This window comes from Papaver somniferum, unplaced genomic scaffold (genome assembly GCF_003573695.1).
Source record: "Papaver somniferum cultivar HN1 unplaced genomic scaffold, ASM357369v1 unplaced-scaffold_10, whole genome shotgun sequence".
Classification (NCBI taxonomy): domain Eukaryota; kingdom Viridiplantae; phylum Streptophyta; class Magnoliopsida; order Ranunculales; family Papaveraceae; genus Papaver; species Papaver somniferum.
Window position 1 is genome coordinate 826121 of NW_020618825.1, and position 4319 is coordinate 830439.

Genomic DNA, 4319 nt, shown 5'->3' on the forward strand with positions numbered 1-4319 from the left:
GAGACGTGTTAAGAAGTAAACTTGGTAAAATATCTTCGGAAATCGATCATACCAGCACTAATGCACTAGAACCCATCAGAACTCTATAGTTAAGCGTGCTTGGGCGAGATTAGTACTAAGATGGGTGACCTCTTGGGAAGTCCCCGTGTTGATTGCCTTTTTTTTTTTTGCCATTTTTTTAGCGGTTTTCCTTATGGCTGCGAGCCGACTAGTTAGCGAAGGGATTACCCGAGTGAAAGAATGGGTTTTTATGGCACGAAGCCTGGGAGGCCCTCCCCAGGTTTTTGGAATTCATCCAAAACGTGAATTTAATTGAATATTTTAATAGTTTTTTATTAAAATACTACCAAAACGCGGTTGTTAATCCAAAATAATTGCACGAAAGGATTCTCCTCGCCATAACGTTTCCAACAAACCATCATTTTCCCGAATCGGACTTGCCACGAAGAATTAAGAGCCGAATGGGGAGTTCGGACCAATACATTGGAGACGTGTTAAGAAGTAAACTTGGTAAAATATCTTCGGCAATCGATCATACCAGCTATAATGCACTAGAACCCATCAGAACTCTACAGTTCAGCGTGCTTGGGCGAGATTAGTACTAAGATGGGTGACCTCTTGGGAAGTCCTCGTGTTGATTGCCTTTTTTTTTTTTGCCATTTTTTTAGCGGTTTTCCTTATGGCTGCGAGCCGACTAGTTAGCGAAGGGATTACCCGAGAGAAAGAATGGGTTTTGCCTTTTTTTTTTTTTTTGCCATTTTTTTAGCGGTTTTCCTTATGGCTGCGAGCCGACTAGTTAGCGAAGGGATTACCCGAGTGAAAGAATGGGTTTTTATGGCACGAAGCCTGGGAGGCCCTCCCCAGGTTTTTGAAATTCATCCAAAACGTGAATTTAATTGAATATTTTAATAGTTTTTTATTAAAATACTACCAAAACGCGGTTGTTAATCCAAAATAATTGCACGAAAGGATTCTCCTCGCCATAACGTTTCCAACAAACCATCATTTTCCCGAATCGGACTTGCCACGAAGAATTAAGAGCCGAATGGGGAGTTCGGACCAATACATTGGAGACGTGTTAAGAAGTAAACTTGGTAAAATATCTTCGGAAATCGATCATACCAGCACTAATGCATCAGAACCCATCAGAACTCTGCAGTTAAGCGTGCTTGGGCGAGAGTAGTACTAAGATAGGTGACCTCTTGGGAAGTCCTCGTTTTGATTGCCCTTTTTTATTTTATTTTGCCATTTTTTTAGCGATTTTCCTTATGACTGCGAGCCGAATAGTTAGCGAAGGGATTACCCGAGTGAAAGAATGGGTTTTTATGGTACGAAGCCTGGGAGGGCGACCGCCCCAGGTTTTTAGAATTCATCAAAAAACGTGCATTTAATTGAATATTTTAATAGTTTTTATTAAAATACTACCAAAACGAGGTTGTTAATCCAAAATAATTGCACGAAAGGATTCTCCTCGCCATAATGTTTCCTACGAACCATCATTTGCCTGAATCGGACTTTCCACGATGAATTAATAGCCGAATGGGGAGTTCGGCCCAATACATTTGAGACGTGTTAAGAAGTAAACTTGGTAAAATATCTTCGGAAATCGATCATACCAGCACTAATGCACTAGAACCCATCAGAATTCTATAGTTAAGCGTGCTTGGGCGAGATTAGTACTAAGATGGGTGACCTCTTGGGAAGTCCCCGTGTTGATTGCCTTTTTTTTTTTTTTGCCATTTTTTTAGCGGTTTTCCTTATGGCTGCGAGCCGACTAGTTAGCGAAGGGATTACCCGAGTGAAAGAATGGGTTTTTATGGCACGAAGCCTGGGAGGCCCTCCCCAGGTTTTTGGAATTCATCCAAAACGTGAATTTAATTGAATATTTTAATAGTTTTTTATTAAAATACTACCAAAACGCGGTTGTTAATCCAAAATAATTGCACGAAAGGATTCTCCTCGCCATAACGTTTCCAACAAACCATCATTTTCCCGAATCGGACTTGCCACGAAGAATTAAGAGCCGAATGGGGAGTTCGGACCAATACATTGGAGACGTGTGAAGAAGTAAACTTGGTAAAATATCTTCGGCAATCGATCATACCAGCACTAATGCACTAGAACCCATCAGAACTCTACAGTTAAGCGTGCTTGGGCGAGATTAGTACTAAGATGGGTGACCTCTTGGGAAGTCCTCGTGTTGATTGCCTTTTTTTTTTTTTGCCATTTTTTTAGCGGTTTTCCTTATGGCTGCGAGCCGACTAGTTAGCGAAGGGATTACCCGAGAGAAAGAATGGGTTTTGCCTTTTTTTTTTTTGCCATTTTTTTAGCTGTTTTCCTTATGGCTGCGAGCCGACTAGTTAGCGAAGGGATTACCCGGGAGAAAGAATGGGTTTTTATGGCACGAAGCCTAGGAGGGCGCCCGCCCCAGGTTTTTGGAATTCATCCTAAAACGTGCATTTAATTGAATATTTTAATAGTTTTTATTAAAATACTACCAAAACAAGGTTGTTAATCCAAAATAATTGCACGAAAGGATTCTCCTCGCCATAACGTTTCCAACAAACCATCATTTTCCCGAATCGGACTTGCCACGAAGAATTAAGAGCCGAATGGGGAGTTCGGACCAATACATTGGAGACGTGTTAAGAAGTAAACTTGGTAAAATATCTTCGGCAGTCGATCATACCAGCACTAATGCACCAGAACCCATCAGAACTCTACAGTTAAGCGTGCTTGGGCGAGATTAGTACTAAGAAGGGTGACCTCTTGGGAAGTCCTCGTGTTGATTGCCTTTTTTTTTGCCATTTTTTTAGCGGTTTTCCTTATGGCTGTGAGCCGACTAGTTAGCGAAGGGATTACCTGAGAGAAAGAATGGATTTTTATGGCACGAATCCTGGGAGGGCGCCCGCCCCAGGTTTTTGGAATTCATCCAAAAACGTGCATTTAATTGAATATTTTAATAGTTTTTTATTAAATTACTACCAAAACGAGGTTGTTAATCCAAAATAATTGCACGAAAGGATTCTCCTCGCCATAATGTTTCCAACGAACCATCATTTGCCCGAATCAGACTTGCCACGAAAAATTAATAGCCGAATGGGGAGTTCGGACCAATACATTGGAGACGTGTTAAGAAGTAAACTTGGTAAAATATCTTCGGCAATCGATCATACCAGCACTAATGCATCAGAACCCATCAGAACTCTGCAGTTAAGCGTGCTTGGGCGAGAGTAGTACTAAGATAGGTGACCTCTTGGGAAGTCCTCGTTTTGATTGCCCTTTTTTATTTTATTTTGCCATTTTTTTAGCGATTTTCCTTATGACTGCGAGCCGAATAGTTAGCGAAGGGATTACCCGAGTGAAAGAATGGGTTTTTATGGTACGAAGCCTGGGAGGGCGACCGCCCCAGGTTTTTAGAATTCATCAAAAAACGTGCATTTAATTGAATATTTTAATAGTTTTTATTAAAATACTACCAAAACGAGGTTGTTAATCCAAAATAATTGCACGAAAGGATTCTCCTCGCCATAATGTGTCCTACGAACCATCATTTGCCTGAATCGGACTTTCCACGATGAATTAATAGCCGAATGGGGAGTTCGGCCCAATACATTTGAGACGTGTTAAGAAGTAAACTTGGTAAAATATCTTCGGAAATCGATCATACCAGCACTAATGCACTAGAACCCATCAGAACTCTATAGTTAAGCGTGCTTGGGCGAGATTAGTACTAAGATGGGTGACCTCTTGGGAAGTCCCCGTGTTGATTGCCTTTTTTTTTTTTGCCATTTTTTTAGCGGTTTTCCTTATGGCTGCGAGCCGACTAGTTAGCGAAGGGATTACCCGAGTGAAAGAATGGGTTTTTATGGCACGAAGCCTGGGAGGCCCTCCCCAGGTTTTTGGAATTCATCCAAAACGTGAATTTAATTGAATATTTTAATAGTTTTTTATTAAAATACTACCAAAACGCGGTTGTTAATCCAAAATAATTGCACGAAAGGATTCTCCTCGCCACAACGTTTCCAACAAACCATCATTTTCCCGAATCGGACTTGCCACGAAGAATTAAGAGCCGAATGGGGAGTTCGGACCAATACATTGGAGACGTGTTAAGAAGTAAACTTGGTAAAATATCTTCGGCAATCGATCATACCAGCACTAATGCACTAGAACCCATCAGAACTCTACAGTTCAGCGTGCTTGGGCGAGATTAGTACTAAGATGGGTGACCTCTTGGGAAGTCCTCGTGTTGATTGCCTTTTTTTTTTTTTGCCATTTTTTTAGCGGTTTTCCTTATGGCTGCGAGCCGACTAGTT

At 41.2% G+C, this 4319-nt stretch overlaps 9 non-coding genes across 9 annotated transcripts; all 9 read left to right on the forward strand.

Moving 5' to 3' along the window:
• Positions 1 to 38: 38 nt before the first annotated feature.
• Positions 39 to 157, forward strand: LOC113327380. The gene has a single exon (XR_003348930.1). It is a non-coding gene; the product is annotated as a 5S ribosomal RNA (ribosomal RNA).
• A 367-nt stretch (positions 158 to 524) lies between these two features.
• Positions 525 to 643, forward strand: LOC113327140. The gene has a single exon (XR_003348803.1). It is a non-coding gene; the product is annotated as a 5S ribosomal RNA (ribosomal RNA).
• Positions 644 to 1108: 465 nt separating this feature from the next.
• LOC113327109 lies at positions 1109 to 1227 on the forward strand. The gene has a single exon (XR_003348770.1). It is a non-coding gene; the product is annotated as a 5S ribosomal RNA (ribosomal RNA).
• A 375-nt stretch (positions 1228 to 1602) lies between these two features.
• On the forward strand, positions 1603 to 1721 carry LOC113327055. The gene has a single exon (XR_003348715.1). It is a non-coding gene; the product is annotated as a 5S ribosomal RNA (ribosomal RNA).
• Positions 1722 to 2090: 369 nt separating this feature from the next.
• Positions 2091 to 2209, forward strand: LOC113327075. The gene has a single exon (XR_003348736.1). It is a non-coding gene; the product is annotated as a 5S ribosomal RNA (ribosomal RNA).
• A 466-nt stretch (positions 2210 to 2675) lies between these two features.
• LOC113327038 lies at positions 2676 to 2794 on the forward strand. Its single transcript, XR_003348698.1, has one exon. It is a non-coding gene; the product is annotated as a 5S ribosomal RNA (ribosomal RNA).
• A 368-nt stretch (positions 2795 to 3162) lies between these two features.
• LOC113327056 lies at positions 3163 to 3281 on the forward strand. The gene has a single exon (XR_003348716.1). It is a non-coding gene; the product is annotated as a 5S ribosomal RNA (ribosomal RNA).
• A 375-nt stretch (positions 3282 to 3656) lies between these two features.
• Positions 3657 to 3775, forward strand: LOC113327392. Its single transcript, XR_003348932.1, has one exon. It is a non-coding gene; the product is annotated as a 5S ribosomal RNA (ribosomal RNA).
• Positions 3776 to 4142: 367 nt separating this feature from the next.
• Positions 4143 to 4261, forward strand: LOC113327450. The gene has a single exon (XR_003348942.1). It is a non-coding gene; the product is annotated as a 5S ribosomal RNA (ribosomal RNA).
• The last annotated feature ends 58 nt before the right edge of the window (positions 4262 to 4319 follow it).